Raw genomic sequence first — 22,318 nt, forward strand, 5'->3', positions numbered from 1 at the left:
TGACAGTTTCCTGTGTTCTTTAGAAGTCTTTCAAAGCTTTACAGGGAAGAATGAAGACTATTCTTGGCCTGAACATTTGCCCCATGGGGTGCGAGCCTAGCCAAACAGCCTTGTACTAGCACAGGAGTGTCAAGTGAAAGGAGACCTTGTTCTGTGCCGGCCTCTCGGGGGGTAGACCAAACCCCATTGGCCACACAGGACCACCACTGTTTTCGGTGCAATATTTGTGGACCTGCTGAAATCTGATTCCACTCAGGCAGTGGGCTGGGGATGGGGGATGGGTGGCTGACACCACTGAAAGCAGAGGTCTGTGAAGACATGGCGGAAGAAGGAGTGGGGGGAAGGGGGAAGGGCAGACACTGCCAATAAACGTCTGTCCTCCTGTTCTCTCCCTCTTCTATGTGAGGTCTGTGAAGACATGGCGGAAGATGGAGTGAGGGGGGAAGGGGGAAGGGCGGACACTGCCAATAAACGTCTGTCCTCCTGTTCTCTCCCTCTTCTATGTGAGGTCCGTGAAGACATGGCGGAAGATGGAGTGAGGGGGGAAGGGGGAAGGGCAGACACTGCCAATAAACGTCTGTCCTCCTGTTCTCTCCCTCTTCTATGTGAGGTCTGTGAAGACATGGCGGAAGAAGGAGTGGGGGGGAAGGGGGAAGGGCAGACACTGCCAATAAACGTCTGTCCTCCTGTTCTCTCCCTCTTCTATGTGAGGTCTGTGAAGACATGGCGGAAGATGGAGTGAGGGGGGAAGGGGGAAGGGCGGACACTGCCAATAAACGTCTGTCCTCCTGTTCTCTCCCTCTTCTATGTGAGGTCTGTGAAGACATGGCGGAAGATGGAGTGAGGGGGGAAGGGGGAAGGGCAGACACTGCCAATAAACGTCTGTCCTCCTGTTCTCTCCCTCTTCTATGTGAGGTCTGTGAAGACATGGCGGAAGAAGGAGTGGGGGGGAAGGGGGAAGGGCGGACACTGCCAATAAACGTCTGTCCTCCTGTTCTCTCCCTCTTCTATGTGAGGTCTGTGAAGACATGGCGGAAGATGGAGTGAGGGGGGAAGGGGGAAGGGCGGACACTGCCAATAAACGTCTGTCCTCCTGTTCTCTCCCTCTTCTATGTGAGGTCTGTGAAGACATGGCGGAAGATGGAGTGAGGGGGGAAGGGGGAAGGGCAGACACTGCCAATAAACGTCTGTCCTCCTGTTCTCTCCCTCTTCTATGTGAGGTCTGTGAAGACATGGCGGAAGATGGAGTGGGGGGAAGGGGGAAGGGCGGACACTGCCAATAAACGTCTGTCCTCCTGTTCTCTCCCTCTTCTATGTGAGGTCCGTGAAGACATGGCGGAAGATGGAGTGAGGGGGGAAGGGGGAAGGGCAGACACTGCCAATAAACGTCTGTCCTCCTGTTCTCTCCCTCTTCTATGTGAGGTCTGTGAAGACATGGCGGAAGATGGAGTGAGGGGGGAAGGGGGAAGGGCGGACACTGCCAATAAACGTCTGTCCTCCTGTTCTCTCCCTCTTCTATGTGAGGTCTGTGAAGACATGGCAGAAGAAGGAGTGGGGGGGAAGGGGGAAGGGCGGACACTGCCAATAAACGTCTGTCCTCCTGTTCTCTCCCTCTTCTAGGTGGACCCCTCGTAGCTCCCTGACTTCTTTGTGTGTTAGAAGGAGCAGCGTTGCACCCTGGATATTTAAACAAGGAAACACAGCCGACCGGGCTGGTTCACACCCAGATATGGGGTACCAAACTAACTTGCTCTGGCAAGGGCTTATAACTTTTTCTTTCCTCCTCATTTAATTCTGTTGTCTTGGAATTTCACTGCTCTCTTTCATATTTAAATACATGCTCCATTCCACAGCAGGCACAGTAAAGTTCCCTGTGTCTTCTATAAGCTGGTAATTTAAGCAACTTGGCAAATGATGGGTGTCCTGGCGTGGACCCTGGTGTTAAAGTGAGCTTTCTGCCTGCATTTTAGCAATCGGGATAGATTTCGTCTCATGGGGAGTGGGGGAGCTATCAATTTTTCCCCCCATAGGGATAAATCTCATGTGATTATATAAATCCTACAGCTTAGTGTTGTTTTAAAAAAAAAAATGTGTAATCAACATTTCAGGAACACAGCTCTTTGTCACTCAGATACCAAAATGAAATCCTCTTTAGACCTTCAGGTTGCTGGGCATCAGTGCCATGACTCACACTGGCATTCTCTGTCCTGAGCCTCCACCCCACTGGTGCCTAATTGGACCCCATCTGTCATAGTCAGGTGCTTGGATGATGGAGTAGAGGCGACTGATAGCTGTTCACCTGTGGTCTCATTTGAGTGGGATTGGGCCTGATTATAGCACAGGTTCTGAAGAGATCAGCTTTCTCTCCAACTTGTACTGTTAGGACTGACATCCTACCAAATGTGAACATACTAGGTAATACTCAAACTGGGAAGAATATGTAATTTCTTTGCCTTAATCCAAGAAGGTAAGGCAGCAAAGATGGCCTCTATGGAGTTGGACAGTTGAGAGTGGGCGTAGGCTGTTTGTTGTTGTTAGGTGCCGTCGAGTCGGTTCTGACTCATAGCGACCCTATGCACAACAGAACGAAACACTGCCTGGTCCTTAGCAATCCTTACAATCGTCGTTTGCTTGAGCTCATTGTTGCAGCCACTGTCAGTCCACCTCGTTGAGGGTCTTCCTCTTTTCCCCTGACCCTGTATTCTGCCAAACATGATTTCCTTCTCCAGGGACTGATCCCTCCTGACAACATGTCAAAGTATGTAAGACGCAGTCTCACCATCCTTGCTTCTAAGGAGCATTCTGGTTGTACTTCTTCTAAGACGGATTTGTTTGTTCTTTTGGCAGTCCATGGTATATTCAATATTCTTCAACACCACAATTCAAAGGTGTCAATTCTTCTTCGATCTTCCTTATTCATTGTCCAGCTTTCACATGCATATGATGTGATTGAAAATACCATGGCTTGGGTCAGGCGCATCTTAGTCTTCAAGGTGACTACTTTGCTTTTCAACACTTTAAAGAGGTCCTTTGCAGCAGATTTACCCAATGCAATGCATCTTTTGATTTCTCGACTGCCGCTTCCATGGATGTTGATTGTGGATCCAAGTAAAATAAAATCCTTGACAACTTCAATCTTTTCTCTGTTTATCATGATGTTGCTCATTGGTCCATTTGTGAGGATTTTTGTTTTCTTCATGTTGAGGTGCAATCCATACTGAAGGCTGTGGTCTTTGATCTTCATTAGTAAGTACTTCAAGCCCTCTTCACTTTCAGCAAGTAAGGCTGTGTCATCTGCATAACACAGGTTAATGAATCTTCCTCCAATCCTGACGCCCCGTTATTCTTAATATAGTCCAGCTTCTCGGATGCTTTTGCTCAGCATACAGATTGAATAGGTATGGTGAAAGAATACAACCCTGACGCACACCTTTCCTGACTTAAAACCAATCAGTATCCCCTTGTTCTGTCTGAACAACTGCCTCTTGATATATGTAAAGGTTCCTCAGGAGCACAATTAAGTGTTCTGGAATTCCCGCTCTTCGCAATGTTATCCATAATTTGTTATGATCCACACAGTCAAATGCCTTTGCATAGTCAATAAAACACAGGTAAACATCCTTCTGGTACTCTCTGCTCTCAGCCAGGATCCATCTGACATCAGCAATGATATCCCTGGTTCCACGTCCCCTTCTGAAACCGGCCTGAATTTCTGGCAGTTGCCTGTCGATATACTGCTGCAGCCATTTTTGAATGATCTTCAGCAAAATTGTGCTTGTGTGTGATATTAATGATATTGTTCTATAATTTCCACATTCGGTTGAATCACCTTTCTTGGGAATAGGCATAAATATGGATCTCTTCCAGTCAATTGGCCAGGAAGCTGTCTTCCATATTGGCATAGATGAGTGAGCACCTCCAGCGCTGCATCTGTTTGTTGAAACATCTCAATTAATATTCCATCAATTCCTGGAGCCTTGTTTTTTGCCAATGCCTTCAGAGCAGCTTGGAATTCTTCCTTCAGTACCATCGGTTCCTGATCATATGCCACCTCTTGAAATGGTTGAACATCGACAAATTCTTTTTGGTATAATGACTCTGTGTATTCCTTCCATGTTCTTTTGATGCTTCCTGCATCATTTAATATTTTCCCCATAGAATCCTTCACTATTGCAACTCCAGGCTTGAATTTTTAAGATACTTTTGAGATGCTCCTGTAATCATGTAGCCTGTTATTTACTCCCCTAGGCAAATTCCCCAGTGGTTCCTCATTTCCTCAGTTCAAAATCCAACTCTGGCTTGGCTAAGCTCTCACCACACTTGCCTTCACCCTACAAGGCAGCCACTGGAGCTCTTTCAAGCTCAAGTGACTCTTTGGTGTCCTCTGCTTCAGTATTAATGTTTCCTTTGCGTGGAGTAAATCCTGGTGCCTGCCCTACCCTGCCTGGTCTACCAGGCCACACACCGGCCCTGCTGAAGGAGCAGCCCTAGGAATGCCACTCTGTCAGCCCCTGGCCACAGCAGCTGGCCAGGAAACTGCTGTGGCCTGGTGCAAAAAGACCCTCTGTGGATAATCCTTAAGCCACTTGAAAAAATGACTTTGGTCCTGCCGGGAACAGTGGCTGCTTTTTTGGGAGAAGAATCTGTAAAGGGAGCTGAGCTCTTGCTGTGGCACTTTGGATTAACCACTGTGTACAGTCTAGGGTGATCTGAAGCTTCTTCAGACCCATAGGCCCTCTCTTCCTGCCATCACTCACCTCAGTCTGCTGCACCTGCATGTCTCTCACCTCTTCTCTAGGAAATCAGCCACTGTTCTTCTTCCCTGGGGTACTTGTATTAGGATTCTTGGTTGCAGGTGAAAGACATCTAACTTGAACTAATTTAAACCCAAAAAATGAGAGTGGGGTAATCTTACTGGCTCTCATAAAGCAGAGGCAAACCACCCTATGGTAGGATGACAGGCTCCAGGATTGTCTCAGCATCTCAGTCTGAAGGAAACTAGGTGTCCCCACAGGCCAGCCCTCTGCCTTTAGGGTTTGAAAATTTCCAAGGAAGAGCTGTAATGGGCCTAGTATTGTGGGGGGCACAGATGTGCAGTCTGAGAGAACTACTGTGAGCTGGGCAGCACCCCTCCCCAAACTTGTCACCCAGGAGTGTCAGCTCTGCAGCCAACCTGGGGGTTTGAATCAACTGGACTGATCCACATGCCAGCACCAGCTTGTAGCATATCAGATGGGCCAGCCTGGGGCTTTGCCTCCGTTCCTCCTCCCCGATACCTGGGCAGCCCTGGAACCTCAGGCCTGATGAGACTCCACCTGTCTCCCTTCCTCCTTGTGACCCATCCTGGGTGTGGGTTTTCTCTGGGCCCTACTCCAGGAATGGATTCAAAGCCGACATCCCAGGACTCCCCAGGGCTTGCTTCCTGCTGGAACTTCCAACAGACTGTCAAGGGTTCCCTCATTTATCTGTGGATTTTTAATTAACTTTTTTTTAACTTTTAATTTTGGCAGAATTTCAGAATTTCCTAAAAACTGCCGAAGTACTTTTTTTTTCTAAGCCATTTGTGAATCATTTGCAACCATGATGCCTGTTACATACTTAGGTGTGTATTTCCTAGAAACGAGGAAATTCTTATGTAATAACAGGACAATGATCGAAATTTACTGAGCTTTTAATAAAACAGACCTTTGCTAGTTAAATACATGTTTATTCATGTTTGTGTACATTGCATTTTGCATTGTGACTCGAAATCCCAAATTCAGGCTTTTTTCTCTCAAATTTAAAGGGGACCACCTGATTGTCCCTGTGCCTGTACCCTTCGGTCGCAAATAAGCCCTGTGCATTGAGTTGGATGGAGTCAATGGCGGGGTTGACTCCAGGGTCTAGTGTCCAGGCTCCTAGTTCACTTCTCTCTCCACCATGAGGGTCAGTCTCTTTCTTTCCCAATCATTCATTCAAGCATTCATTCCATCAGACCTCTGAGCACTGAGTCCCATGCACAGGACACCTGGGCACACGGGTGCATGCCCTTGCCCTGCACAGGACACCCAGGCGTACTATGTTCCTGTCCTCCAGGAGCCCTCTGCCCCTGAGAGAAACGGGCACGAAGCACCCTGAGAGGGACGCTCTTAGCTCAGGGCCTCAGTCTGCAGAACATTTGTTCTCGCCTGAGGGCCCAGTAAAGGCCAAAATCTGCCGGCTGCCCCCCACTTCTGCTGTCCTGGGCGGCCCTGGGACCCAGCTCGGTCGGCACAGAGGCCTCTGCTTGGCCCCTCAGGAGAACGGGACCACTAGCACCTCTGGTGTGGGTTCTGAGGATTAAATAAAATATAAGGCAGCGTGCACGGGACCGGCCACAGCAGGTTCCTGCGGCGCCCCCTGCTGGCCGCCCCCCAGCGCCCCGCAATTCGTCTTTGGTGGCGAACAGCATGACCCTTCCAGAGCGCCGGGGGTGGTGGTGGGGAGGGCTTCGTGGGGGATTCGGGTGCTGCAGCTGCCCTTGATTTCCATGTCATTCGACTATTTCGTTTCGAAAATCCTTCAGGACCTTCTATTATTTTTATTTTTTATTAGAAGGTGAGTTTTTAAAATGCTACAAAATTATTCTCTCTTTACCAACCATTCGACCCCCCTGGGGTAACTAGTGTTAAGAGCTTGGTGGCTATACTTCCTAAGGGAAGAGTTTATTTTTAATTTTTAATGCATTCCAAGAGCAAGTATATGTCCAGTGACTACATGCAAAGCACAGCGTTAAAGTAGTAGCACACAATTTCCACAATAATCTGTAAGGAAGCTACTATTTTTCTCCTTTTTTTCAGAGGCAGTTGAGTGGCTTAACCCAAGTCATATAAAAGGACGGTGTAGGATTGGAGCAAACCCCTGCGACGTATGGGCGGTAGCCCTCTAAGCAAGCAGCAGGCTCAGGAGCCTGGAGGGGTTGAAGTGCCTCATACCCCCTCCCTTGTTCCCGGGAGACCCATTAGGTCATCGACATTTCAATTTTTCTCCCTATGCTTTCCTGTGGGTCTTTGACCTTATCCTCGGCCAGGTCTGGGTCTTAGTATGCCTGCCCCAGTCTTCCCCAGACAGTGAGTAACAGTGACTGTTCTAGGACCTGCTTCGGCTGGTTCCCAGCCCAGGTCAGCACGACCAGAAGGCTTCCCAGGCAAACTCTGGTGGCTTACCAGAGGCCTCCTCTCTCCCTCAGGTCTGGCTCAGGCCAATGTGGCTGCTTTAGCTCCAGGGACCTTAACCCATCCACCCCCTCCCATCCAACACCTGCCCCCCTGAAAGCTCACTCCCTCCACCACCACTGTCTACACCCCCTCTTGTTCTTACTTCAGAGGTCAGGTCCTCTGGGTCCCCACACTCTGCCTCGCCTCCCTCCTTTGCCAACCCTGTGCTGAATTGTCCAACAAGCACATCAAAGTTCTGCATATGTCTCCAAAAATTTGGGGATGGGAAAAATTGGAGTTCAAGATATATATATATATGTATATATGTATATATATGTATATGTATATTCTCCACACGTCTGTCAGGTGGTCATACTGTGGGGGCTGTGTGTTGCTGTGATACTGGAAGCTATGTCACTGGTATTCAAACAGCAGCAGGGTCACCCATGGAGGACAGGTTTCAGCTGAGCTTTCAAGACTGACTAGGAAGAAGGATCTGGCAGTCTACTTCTGAAAGGATTTAGCCAGTGAAAACCTTATGAATAGCATGAGAACGTTGTTGGATATTGTGCAGGAAGATGAGCCTCCCACTTTGGAAGGCACTCAAAATACAACTGGGCAAGAGCTGCCTCAAAGTAGAGTTGACTTAAATGACGTGGATGGAGTCAAGCTTTTGGGACCTTCATTTGCTGATGTGGCACGACACAAAATGAGAAGAAACACCTGCAAACATCCATTGATAATCTGAACCTGGAATGTATGAAGTATGAATCTAGGAAAATTGGAAGTTGTCAAAAATGAAATGGAAGGTGTAAACATCTCTATCCTAGGCATCAGTGAGCTGAAATGGACTGGTATTGGCCATTTTGAATCAGACAATCATGTAGTCTACTATGCTGAGAATGACAACTTGAAGAGGAATGGTGCTGCATTTGTCGTCAAAGAAAACATTTCGAGATCTATCCTGAAGTACAACACTGCCAGTGATAGGGTAATATCCATACACCTGCAAGGAAGACAGTTAATAATGACTATTATTTAAATTTACACACCAACCACTAAGGCCAAAGATGAAGAAATTGAAGATTTTTACCAACTTCTGCAGTCTGAAATTGATCAAAAGTGCAATTAGGATGCATTGATAATTACTGGTGATTGGAATGCAAAAGTTGGAAACAAAGAAGAAGGATCAGTAGTTGGAAAATATGGCCTTGGTGATAGAAATGATGCGGAGATCGCATGACTGAATTTTGCAAGACCAGTGACTTCTTTTTTTTTTTTTAATTAACTTTTATTGAGCTTCAAGTGAACATTTACAAATCAAGTCAGACTGTCACATATAAGTTTATATACACCTTACTCCGTACTCCCACTTGCTCTCCCCCTAATGAGTCAGGCCTTCCAGTCTCTCCTTTCGTAACAATTTTGCCAGCTTCCAACTCTCTCTATCCTCCCAACCCCCCTCCAGACAGGAGATGCCAACACAGTCTCAAGTGTCCACCTGATATAATTAGCTCACTCTTCATCAGCATCTCTTTCCTACCCACTGTCCAGTCCCTTTCATGTCTGATGAGTTGTCTTCGGGGATGGTTCCTGTCCTGTGCCAACAGAAGGTTTGGGGACCATGACCGCCGGGATTCCTCTAGTCTCAGTCAGACCATTAAGTATGGTCTTTTTGTGAGAATTTGGGGTCGCATCCCACTTATCTCCTGCTCCCTCAGGGGTTCTCTGTTGTGCTCCCTGTCAGGGCAGTCATTGATTGTGGCCGGGCACCAACTAGTTCTTCTGGTCTCAGGATGATGTAGAAGACCAGTGACTTCTTTATTGCGAATACCTTTTTCACCAACATAAACAGTGACTATACCCATGGACCTCACCAGATTGGATACACAGGAATCAAACTCACTACATCTGTGGAAAGAGGCAATGGAAAAGCTCAGTATTACCAGTCAGAACAAGACCAGGGGCCGACTGTGAATCAGACCACCAATTACTCATACGCAAGTTCAAGTGGAAAATGAAGAAAATTAGAACAAGTGCACAAAAGCCAAAGTACAACCTTGACTATGTCCCACCTGAATTTAAAGACCATCTCAAGAATACATTTGTCGCGTTGAACACTAATGACCGAAGACCAGATGAGTTGTGGAATGACATCAAGGACATCATACATGAAGAAAGCAAGAGGTCATTAAAAAGACAGGAGAGAAAGAAAAGACCCAAATGGATGTCAGAAAAGACTCTGAAACTTGCTGTTAAACGTCGAGTAGCTAAAGCAAAAGGAAAAAATGATGAAGTTAAAGAGCTGAACAGAAGATTTCAAAGGGTGGCTTGAGAAGACAAAGTATTATGATGACATGTGCAAAGACCTGGAGATAGAAAACCAAAAGCGAAGAACACACTCAGCATTTCTTAAGCTGAAAGAACTGAAGAAAAAATCCAAGTCCTGAGTTGCAATACTGAAGGATTCTACAGGGAAAATATTAAATGAAGCTGGAAGCGTCAAAAGAAGATGAAGGGATACACAGAGTCACTATACCAAAAAGAATTGGTTGATGTTCAACCATTTCAGCAGGTAACATATGAACAGGAACCGATGGTACTGAAGGAAGAAGTCCAAGCTGCACTGAAAGCACTGGCGAAAAACAAGGCTCTGGGAACTGACAGAATACCAATTGAGATGTTTCAACAAACAGATGCAGTGCTGGAAGTGCTCACTCATCTATGCCAGGAAATTTGGAAGACAGCTTCCTGGCCAACTGACTGGAAGAGATCCATATTTATGCCTATTCCCAGGAAAGGTGATCCAACTGAATGCAGAAATTATCAAACAATATCATTAATATCACATGCAATTAAAATTTTACTAAGATCATTCAAAAGCGGCTGCAGCAGTATATCGACAGGGAACTGCCGGAAGTTCAATCTGGATTTAGAAGAGGACATGGAACATTGCTGATGTCAGATGGATCCTGGCTGAAAGCAGAGAATACCAGAAGGATGTTTACCTGTGTTTTATTGACTGTGCTAAGGCATTCTACTGTGTGAATCATAACAAATTATGGGTAACATTTTGGAGCATGGGAATTCCAGAACACTTAATTGTGCTCATAAAGAATGTGTACATGGATCAAGAGGCAGTTGTTTGAACAGAACAAGGGGCTACTGCATGGATTGAAGTCAGGAAAGGTGTGCATCAGGGTTGTATCCTTTCACCATACCTATTCAGTCTGTATGCTGAGCAAATAATCCGAGAAGCTGAACTATATGAAGAAGAACAGGGCATCAGGATTGCAGGAAGACTCATTAACTACCTGCGTTATGCAGATGACACAACCTTGCTTGCTGAAAGTCAAGAGGACTTGAAGCACTTACTAATGAAGATTAAAGACCACAGACTTCAGTATGGATTACACCTCACCATAAAAAAACAAATCCTCACAACTGGACCGTTAAGCAACATCATGATAAAAGGAGAAAATACTGAGTTTGTCAAGGATTTCATTTTACTTGCATTCACAATAAACACTCATGGAGGCAGCAGTCAAGAAATCAAATGGCATATTGCATTGGGCAAGTCAGCTGCAAAAGTCCTCTTTAAAGTGTGGAGAAGCACAGATGCCACCTTGAGGACTAGAGTGCGCCTGACCCAAGCCATGATGTTTTCAGTCACCTCATATGCATGTGAAGGCTGGACAATGAATAAGGAAGACCGAAGAAGAACTGACGCCTTTGAGCTGTGGTGTCGGAGAAGAATATTGAATATACCATGGACTGCCAAACAAATCTGTCTTGGAGGAGGTACAACCAGAATGCTCCTTAGAAGCAAGGACAGTGGGACTAGTCTCACATATTTTGGACATGTTATCAGTAGGGATCAGTCCCTGGACAAGGACGTCATGCTTGGGAAAGTGGAGGGTCAGCGAAAAAGGGGAAGACCCTCTGCAAGATGGATTGACACAGTAGCTGCACAAATGGGCTCAAGCATAGCTACAATTGTGAGGATGGTGCAGCAGGACCAGGCAGTGTTTCATTCTGTTGTGCATAGGGTCCCTGTGATTCGGAACCGACTCAAGGGTGCCTAACAACAACTGTCCTGTGAGTCAGGAATCGACATGAGGGCAGCAAGTTTTGTTTCGGACATGGCCTAATAGGTGGGCTGGGTATTGGAATGGGGTGTTGGGAAGGCCTGTTTGTCCCCCACCCCTGTGCCTTGTTTTGCCTGCTTCTTCCTTATTTAAAAGAAGCCTGGATGAGGAAGATGACTGGGGAAGGGGAGTAAGCATGTGCCTGGATGCCCGCTCTTTGAGAGAGCTGGGAACACAACTCCCGATGGACACCAGAGGGCAGCACTATCCTAGCGTCAGGCTCTTTCCACAGAGTAACCCTTCCTGGCTTCCGCAGCAGCAGAGGCAGTTCCTTCCTGGGGGATATTAAGTAGTAGGTTTTGAGGGCCGTGAACTTGTTGCAAGCAACAACTGGAAAAACTTGGTTATCTGTAAAGAAGGAAACTATTACCTGCCCACAAATGAGCTATAAGGATTAAATGGGATTCAACGTACATTTTTAAACAACACATAATAAATGCTAAATAAATGGGTGGTTTATTACTATTGCTGTTACTACTATCACACGTAAGTTTATTGCTGTTACTACTATCACACATAAGTTTATAGCAGTTGCATCAACACCAGCCTCAGATTCAACAGCATCACCCATAGATATAGCCTGGAAACAAGAAGGGATATTGTTGGAGCTGGGGAGGGAAAGGACAGCTTAGACAAACGTGCCAAGGGAGTAAAGTGCACCCTGTGTACAGGTGAAAGTTAGGAGGCAATGGCCTTTCTGGGGTGAAGGGGCCCAAGAGGTCAGCAGAAGCCAGTCGCGACAGGATCTTAAAGCTGGAGTAAGACGTTTGTCCTTGGTCCTGAGGAGTCAGCCCCTGGAACTCCATTTTTAGTGATGGCCAGAATGACCTGAGGGCTCCCTGCTTGATGAGCCAGTCCCAAGGCCACGCATCCACGTGCAACTACAGAGCAAATAGCGCAGTGGGCAGGACCCGGGCAGAGAAGCGCCCTGGTTGGGTCTTCTCACTTTGCTCAGGGCTCCCGTGGTCACCCCAGGGGTCATTGGCTGCCGGGCCATGGCACCGACTGGGCTCACTCCCCACTTTGCTTATCAGTGGCCCAGCCTCCTCCAGAGGCCTGATCGGGGCTGGGGCATCAGGGGGGTGGGCATGGCCTCAGGCTAATACCTGGACTGTGTGCTTATTTTTAAAGAACTCTTAAAAAAGGAATAGATGATTGTTACTGAGGAAGATTTGGAAAATCTCCCAAATCACAAAGGAAATAAAAACAGTAATTCCACTTTTCAGAGGTAATTATGGTCGTTTTATATTTATATATATACACATTTCTTAAACATAGTTTTCTAAAGTTTCTAAAGTACTTTTTTCCACATGGATCGTGGACATTTACTCAAGTCAGAAATATTCCTGCACCTCACTTTAAGGATCACACTGTGATCTGTTATACGGATTAAATGAGTTAAATATGTATGTATCAAGCTTTAAAACAGAGTGACACATGGTAAGCACTCAATGCATCCCAGCTATTATGGTTCTGTGGCAGAATGCTCACCTTCCGTGCAAGAGAACTCGGTTCAATTCCTGACAAAAGCACCTCACACATAGTCACCCTCTGTCAGTGGAAGCTTGTCTGTTGCTATGATGCCGAATAGGTTTCAGCAGAGCTGGGAAGAAAGGATTGATGATCTACGTCTGAAAATCGGCCAATGAAAAACCCTAGGGATCACGGCCTGACCCACAGCTGACCGTGGGGATAGCACAGGACCAGGCAGCATTTTGTTCCATTGTACATGCAGTTGTCATGGGTCGGGGGCCAACTTGATGGCAGCAAACAGCAATTATTTCATATATACTCTAGATATATATATATATATATATATATATAGTAGGTATAATTTAATCAGCGCTTTATTTTTGAATGTGTGGGTGTTTTTCACTTTTTCACTAATATAAATAGTGTACACCCTCATGAACAAATTTGTACTCGCAACTCTGATGATTTCCTCAGAGTGTATTCCTAGAAGTGGAACGGCTGGATCCCAGAATATGTAACTTTCCTGTTTAGCAATACAAATTCCTCAGTACTTTGACTAACTTAAATTTGATCTAGGCTATTACATTTTTTTTCCTCTCCCCATGAGATTTTGAGCTGCTTTTTCCTCTGAGAGGGAGGGGTACTGTGACTGACAAAAACATGGCTGCCTCGTTTTAGGGCCGGAGCTGCAGGGCGTAGCCACCGAGGCTGACAGGAGAGCTCAGACCAGCTCTATCCCGCCACCCATTACGAGGCCTTGGGTAAGACACCTGGCTTCTTTGTATCTCAATTTCTTGACCTGTAAAATGGTTTTAACAGCACCTACACCTCTTAAAGTTGATGAGAGTTTTAAAGGGGAACAACTATGAATCTCTTCAGCACATGTTGTCTTTAGGTGCCGTCAAGTCGGTTCCAACTCATAGAGACCCCAGGTACAACAGAATGAAACACTGCCCTGTCCTGAGCCATTTTCAGAATTGTTGCTGTTTGAGCCCATTGTTGCAGCCACTGTGTCAATCCCCCTCGTTGAGGGTCTTCCTCGTTTTTGCCGACCCTCTGCTTTACCAAGCATGATGTCCTTCTCCAGAGACTGATCCCTCCTAATAACATGTCCAAGGTAGGTGAGATGAAATCTCACCATCCTTGCTTCTAAGGAGCATTCTGGCTGTACTTCTTCCAAGACAGACTTGTTAGTTCTTCTGGCAGTCCATGCTATATTCAATATTCTTTGCCAGCACCGTAGTTCAAAGGCATCAATTCTTCTTCAGTCTTCCTTATTCATTGTCCAGCTTTCACATGCATATGAGGCAATTGAAAATACCATGGCTTGAGTTAGGTGCACTTTAGTCCTCAAAGTGACATCTTTGGTTTTTTTTTTAACACTTTAAAGAAATCTTTTACAGCAGATTTGCCCAACGCAATACGTCATTTGATTTCTTGACTGCTGCTTCCATGGGCGTTGATTGTGGATCCAAGTAAAATGAAATCCTTAACAACTTTAACATTTTCTCTGTTTATCATGATGTTGCTTACTGGTCCATAGTAAGCACATAGTAGGGCTCATGCACCGCAGCACTGTTAGTAGACCTAGAAACAATATGCTAGTAGTACCAATAGCAGCTAGGACTGAAAAGCCCAGCTATAATCTTTACAGCCTCCTGTTCCCAGCTCTAGCCAAGTGGAGACAATATTGGGGTGGGGTGGGGTAGAATTAGGTGATGTGCCCCTCCCGCAGCAAGGAACCAGAACAAGAATAGAGGTCTTTATCTTTCTCCTACCTCTTCTGCTGGCCAAGATGGGAGGCAGCCAAAACCTGAAAAGTTTACCGATTGCCGCCATCCATGGGATTTACAGAGACCTGGAGCCCCTGCTGCCAGAGGCTGTCCTCACCCTCTGGAAACAGGCCTGATCCAGCTGGAAGCTGTCCTGAACTGCAGATATGGGCCTAAACCTGCCAGGAGTGGACCTGACCCAGCCGGAAGCAGGGATGAAGTCTAGTTGGCTCAGTTGGGGTATAATTCATTGCATCAAGTTGATTCCAACTCACGATGACCCCAAGGGTTTCAGATAAGAGCTGCTCTCCATAGGGTTTTCAGTGGCTGTGATCTTACAAAGGAAACTCAGGTAGTATAGTGGTTAAGTGCTCAGTTGCTAACCAAAAGGCCGGTAGTTCGAATCCACCAGGCACTCCTTGGAAACTCTATGGGGCAGTTCTACTCTGCCGTATAGGGTCACTATGAGTCAGAATCGACTTGATGGCAGTAGGCTTGGTTTTAGTTTGGATCTTACAAAACAGGCCACCAGGCCTTTCTTCCATAGTGCCAATGAGTGGATTGAACCTCCAACCTTTCAGTTGGTATCAGAGTACAAACCATTTGGGGTACACACACAGAAAAACCAAACCTGTTGCCGTCACGCCCATTCCCACTCGTAGCAACCCACAGGATGGAGTATCTTTACGGATGAAGACTGCCCGCATCTTTCTTCCGAGGAGCTGCTGGTGGGTTCGAACAGCCGACCTTTTAGTTAGCGGTAGAGCACTTAACCGTAGGATCACCAGGGCTCCTTATTTGGGGGATAAGGAAGACTAATCTTACTCAGGGGCCTGCCTTTTGCTTGACACAGTGCAGTTAATCAGGAATTTTTTCAACAGTTATTTTTTTAAATAAAAATGTTCATGTTAGTATATAATGAAATTGTTATTTTTAAATGAAATAATGTATATGTTTGAAAATTCTTGGTTTTAATTTCTAATATGTGTAGATATAACCCACATAAACAAAATCTCTTTGGGATTTTCAATAATATTTAAGAGTATAAGCGGTCCTGAAACCAAAAGTTTAATAAGAACCGCTATTCTCATGCATAATCATGGCATTCTCCTCAGCTTATTTAGATCTTCTTTAATGGTTTCAATAAAGTTTTATAATTTTCAGCAATCAAATCCTGTGTGCCTTTGATTAGATTTATTTGTAGGTATTTTAAATTTATTGATGCTATTGCAAATAAATGCTGTATTTACATTTTAAAATTGCGGTAGGTATATAGAAATGCAAATTTTTAAATTTTGATTTTGTACCCAGTGATCTTACGAAATGCTTTTAATAATTTTTTTCTTTCCTTTTTTTAGTAATTTATTTTATTTTTGTTGTTGTTGAGAATATACGCAGCAAAAACATACACCAATTCAAGTTTCTACATGTACAATCCAGTGACATTGATTACATCCTTCCAGTTGTGCAATCATGCTCACCCTCCTTTTCTGAGTTGTTCCTCCCGCAGTAACGTAAACTCACTGCCCCCTAAGTTTCCTATCTTTTCGAGCACTGTTGTCGATTTGATCCCATATATATAAATCTTAAAAGAGCATAATGCTCATAAATACTCTTAATAATGTTAATAACCACTTTCTTGAATTTTTATGTAGGCAATCAGTCTAGGAAACTAGAAATAGAGGGCATTTTTTAAACTGACAAAAGATATTTGCAAAATTTTTTTCTGTGAAAGTAATTTTTAATGGTGAAATGATAAAGTAATTCCCTTTAATATCAGAAACAAGACAAGGGTGTTTCCTATTTCCCATTCCTATTCAACTCTGTAATTGAAAGTCCTAGCCAGAACAGTAACAAAGGAAATAAGAGATAACAGGATTGAGGCATAAGGTAGGGAGTTGTCTTAGTCATCTAGTGCTGCTATAAAATACCACGAATGGGCAGCATTAACAAAGAGAAATTTATTCTCTCACAGCCTAGGAGTCTAGAAGTTTGAATTCAGGGCACGAGATCCAGGGGAAGGCTTTCTTACTCTGTGGACTCTGAAGGAAGGTCCTTGTCATCAGTCTTCCACAGTCAAGGAGTTCCTCATTGCAGAGACCCCAGGTCCAAAGGATGCAGTATTCTCCTGGCTCTTGTTTCTTGGTGGTATGAGGTCCATCTCTCTCTCACCTTGCTTCTCTCTTATATCTCGAAAGAGAATGATTTAAGACACAACCTAATCCTGTAGATTGAGTCCTGCCTCATTAACATAACTGCCTGTAATCCTGCCTCATTAACACCACCGAGGTAGTATTTACAGCACGTGGGAAAATCACATCAGATCACAAAATGGTGGACAACCACACAGTAATGGGAATCATGGCCTAGCCAAGTTGATGCACATTTTTGGGGGATACAGTTTAATCCATGACAGGAATATCTAGTTAAATGGTAAGTAAATGTTCTTCCCACCATTTTGCTGCATTTTTTTTTTTTTGCAGATAACCATTACTGAGTTAAGACTTTGTGTATCAGTAGATGTATCAATCAGAAAACTAACAGAGGTTTAAATGAATAGAGAATTATTTTTCTTGCTTAGGAAATTTAGAGGTGGACACTTTAGGGCTGGTGCAGAAGCTCACTGATGTCCTCAAAATCCTGTGCATCTTTCTGCTCCTTCTTTCTCCGTATATTGTTCTTTTACCTTCATGCTTGTTGCTTCATGATCACAATAAACCTGCATGGTTCCTTCCATCACATACTCATTCAGGAAGAGAGATGAAGGAGTGGTACCAGTTACTTCTGTTCCTTTTTTTAGGAATGTAAAAGCTTTTCATGAAGTTACTAATATCTTTAAGAGAGATTAGGAAAGGGAGTCCTTACCTCTCCTACCTCTATAAAGGACAGCAGCAAGGGAGGAGGGACTTGGCAATGGATGTGGGGTCAGCAAAACAACAGCATCACCACATTTTGTAGAGTCACTTTGTAAAGATTTATGAATACACCCTCTCCTCACTTATCCATGTAGTTAGGTTCCAAAGACCAGGTAATTATGCAAAAACTGGCATTATGTGAAAATAGAGGATTTTCTTTGTTTTCAGACCACCCATTTGTCCAATTCTTTCTATTTAGAAAATATGATCATGGAAATAACAGCTCAGATTTACTGATGTGCTCATCGCTGTGATGAGCCCGGGTATGGATTATTCCATAGCTGGGTAAAGCCAGGCTGTGTGACTGGAGGGCCCAAGACTTAAGCACTTTACCTTCCTCCCTTGCTGGGTCAAAGCTTCCCTCCAGGTGTAGCCTCCAGTGCTCCATTTCCACCCCTGCAAGCCCTGTCACGATTCCAAAGCCCGCTCTGCCCTGCGGGCCTGGTGAGTCACCAGCCTCTGGGCTTCCTGCAAGGGCTCTGGGAGCCTTCCTGGGAACCTTGCTGTGCACCCAGTCCCACCGAGGCAGAGGCTTCAGGGCCAGTTCAGCTCATTTTGAGATGTCATTAAACTTGCATGTATTTCTTCCCAACACCTTCTCCGATGCCTCTTTCTTTCCTCCTTGCCCACCACACAGCAATTTTGAGCTGCATAGGAGCCGGGAACCCAGAACAGACACCCGCTGGCTCTGTGCTGCCTGTGCCTGCACCTCCACTGGCAGGAGAGAGTGAAGGGCACCGAGCAGCATGCCTCAGCTTCCTGGAGGCCACCCAGAGACACTTCTCAAGGCAGGCGTGCTCCACAGCTATTGCTGCCGTGCCCACCACCTCCTTATTGTGCAAAATAGTCCGTAGATTTTTCACTATTGTTGTAACTTCAAAATGCTGGACAACGAGATAGTCGATAAGTAAGGAGTAAGTATAATAACCTAAGGAGCATGAGGGCAGTAGTGGTTCATAGGAAACCCTGTGGGGCAGTTCTACTCTGGCCTGTAGGGTCGCCATTAGTCGAAATCAACTCTATGGCACACAACACCAACAACATGAGGCTGAATAGGGTTCAGCAGAGCTTCCAGACTAAGATTAGTGTAATGGATTCAGTTGTGCCCCCGAAAAATATGTGTAACTTGGTTAGGCCATGTGATGTGTGGTTGTCCTCCATTTTGTCATTTTCCAATGTGTTATAAATCATAATCTCTGACTGTGGTTAAAGAGGATTAGGGTGGGATGTAACACCCTTGCTGAGGCCACATCCCTGATCCAATGCAAAGGGAGATTCCCCAGGGTGTGGCCTGCACCACATTTTATCCTACAAGAGATAAAAGGAAAGGGAAGCAAGCAGAGAGTTGGGGACCTCATACCACCAATAAAGCAGTGCCAGGAGCAGAGTCTGTCCTTTGGAACCAGGGTTCCTGGGCAGAGAAGCTCCTAGTTGACGGGAATATTGATGACAAGGACCTTCCCCCCGAGCTCACAGAGAAAGCTTTCCCCTGGAGCTTGAGATAGATAGCTGTGTTAACTGTGCCGGCAGCTGAACAAAACAGGTGTTAAAACATTACCATCTAGAAGTTGGGTAAACAGGAACCCACTCTGTCAACATGAGATAAGATTGAAACAACCTTTGAATTACTATCTCCTTCTTAGTGTTTTTCTAGTCCCCTCCTCCTTTACAGGCTCCACATGTGCAGAAAAACAAAGTGTGACCACTGTTTAACCTTCCTTAGCCCTCCAAAGATGGCAATGTAGTGCCTAAGATCAAGTGCGCTTGTGCTATATCCCATAATAAGTGATGCCAAGGGCTGCCGAGAGGACTCCATCTTGAATATCAGCAGGTTCCATCTTAGATTCCAGATGCACGGCAACCTAATTAGCATACACTGCCATTCTGAGAAGTGCCCACCCCTTGAAGGAAGCCTACTAAATATTCATTACTCTATTGTCTCCACCGAATCCATATAAGCTCTAGCCTTGCTTCCCTTTTCGAGTCAGTCCTTTTTAGAGGCTTAGATCCCCACTGACTCCTTTTGCTTGACTCAAGCAAAATAAAGCTTGCTGAAGATAAAGTTTGTCTTTTGCGTGTATTCTTACTCGGAAAAAGACAAGGACCCTTTGTGTCAGATTTGGGATTGGTAACAAGCTGATGCCCTGAATTTGGACTTCTAGCTTACTAAACTATAAGAAAATAAATTTCTCCTTGTTGAAGCTATCCACTTGTAGTATTTCTGTTATAGCAGGACTAGGTGACTAACACAACTAGGAAGAACGGCCTGGTGCTCTACTTCTAACAGCCTTTGAAAACCCTATGGATCAAAATGGTCTGATCACAGGGTCTCCACGAGTCAGGGACCCATTGGACAACAGCCAACAAAAACAAAAACAGCCTAAGGAGCGTAGACATCAAAGCAGAAGCTACCGTCAGAGTTTTCAGCCCAGGGACTGACATGCCCAAAACAGAATTGCAAGGACTAGATCCAGCAGAGGTGGACTCGGGCAGAGGTGCTAGGAGGCAGGAGCCCAGTGAATAGGTGACTGGAGCTGCCCAGAGGGCACAATTTTGACCAAGGATTTTTGGCTTATGAATATTAAAAGCAATTATTTCCAGGGTATTTATGTGAAGAGGAGAAATGACAAGTTCTAAAGCCCAGTATCTCTTTGTTACTGAGGGCAGTGGTGGTTCTGTGGTAGAATTCTCGCCTCCCATGTGGGAGGCCCTATTTGACTCCAGCTGATGCACCTCACGTGCAGCCACCACTTGTCTGTCCTTAGAGCTTCGTGTTACTTTGATGCTGAACAGGTTTCAATGCAGTGTCCAGATTAAGACAGACTAGGAAAAAAGGCCTGGTGATCTACTTCTGAAAATTGAAAATTAGCCAGTGAAAACTCTATGGGTCACAACAGTCCAACCTGCAACCCATCATGGGGATGGAGCAGGACTGGGCAGCGCTTCCTTCTGTTGTGGATGAGGTCTGCATGAGTCAGGGGCTGACGGCAGCTCACAACTACAGCATCTCTTTGTTATTTTTATTTGAAAACCATTAATAAAAATAGTCCGTGCCTCTTTTGATTATGGAGTTTAAGAGTAGGAGCTCGGTTACTGCTAGGTCTGTTGGCAACAATGCCCTGCTTTCACTATGGCACATGGCATGGAAACAAACAGAAGGGGTCCTGACACTACACAGGATATATAGCTCTTGGTTACTTGGCAGTTGGTCATCCTGTTCGTGGGTGATTGTTTTTCTCCCCTTCCATCTCAGCCAATACTCTTAGTTCTGTATAAGGACAAAGTAGAAGAAGGCAAAAAAGATGAAAAATGTTACTAACAAGTACTATCTCCAGCAAGGGTTACATAAGATGAGGAGGTTGAAACCACTGAATACTCTCTATGAATATCAATTATTTATATCATTCAGATCCCCCATTATGACAGAAAATGCTTAGTTAGCTCCAGTCCTTAATCTTGGCAATCTAGAAGGATGGTGTTTCTAAAATATGCACCAGGGATGGCTAATGGCCCCTGTGAATGAGCCGGGAGTTAGTTTCTTGCAGTATTAATGATTAAAGCTGACTTTTGTTTCTGTCTTGAATTAATACTTTACTCATCATTGCTTCACTGTTTGAACATGGCCAGTCTGCTCATGCTCAGTGCACACAAAAGTGTCTGTTCCAGGAGACCCCCAGGCCATCTTTCCACTGTCAGTGGCTCCCAGGAGGCTCAAAGACCCCTGGGTCCATCCTCTCCCTTCAGATTTCTGGTATTGACCCCTAATTTGGGTGACTGGTGTGGATTTTCTGGGACTAATGGACTTACTCTTTTGCTCTTGGAGCTCTGTGAATTTTGTTAATCTCTACAGCAGGACTTGAGCTGCAAGCCACAGAGTTTTCAATGGCTGTAAGCTCTCAGAAGCAGATCTCCTGGGCTTTCTTCCGTGGTGCTGCTGTGGGTGGACTCAAACTCCCAATCTTAGGGTTAGTAAGTAAGCACAAACCATTTGCACCACCGAGGAAGCTCGACTGTGATACACATGGGGTCACCATGAATTGGGTGCCAACTCAACGGCAGCTAACAACAACAAAAACACAGGAGTTGAGAGGTTTCCTGTATCAAGCCTTACTACCTGGGGTCCTTACAGACTCACCTCCCCACTAACCGTTGGAAGGGGCTCCAACCCAGAATCCATGTATGAGAGAGGAGACATCATCTCTCTCACTGGTGCCTCACAGAAGGCTGTACCCAGCACCTCCCCATTGGAAAGATGTGATGTGTTTTTAATTAACGTACTCTAACCCAGAGATCAGCTGGCATCTCAGGACCTCTTGAGATCTAGGTAAGTTTGATTCAAACCTCTTTCTGTAGGTTGTACAAGTCTAAAGCTTTGGCAAGATTTCTCTGAATTCTGGGACATTTTCATGCTCACCTCTCTTCTAAAATAGTTTCTTTACCAAGATCTTGCTCTCTGCTCTGCATCTTGTGGCTATTCTTTTGTTTCAGCTGCTCCTTTGACCCAAGCATGGGCACAGTGCTTTCTCCTGTTTTCTTAGCCCCTCCAGGGCAAACTTGAAGATAAAGTTGCATGTAGCAGAACTTTGCCTGCAATCTTTTAAAATCCATATTTGCACTGGGAATTCCCACTGACGCCGGCACACCTCATGGCACCCCTGATCTTTCTCTCTTGCTGACTTCTTGCTTTTTCCCTCCCTTCACTCTCCTTTCTTCTTTGCTATTCTCTTCCCTCCCAGGAACAAATAACCAAAATTCACAACAACTTCTCTTTCTTCTTTCTTTCTCTCTCTCTCCTTTTTTCCTTCCTTCCATCTTCCTTCTTTCTTTTTTCACTT

The sequence above is a fragment of the Loxodonta africana genome, chromosome 8 (assembly GCF_030014295.1).
Source record: "Loxodonta africana isolate mLoxAfr1 chromosome 8, mLoxAfr1.hap2, whole genome shotgun sequence".
In the NCBI taxonomy this organism is placed as follows: Eukaryota; Metazoa; Chordata; class Mammalia; order Proboscidea; family Elephantidae; genus Loxodonta; species Loxodonta africana.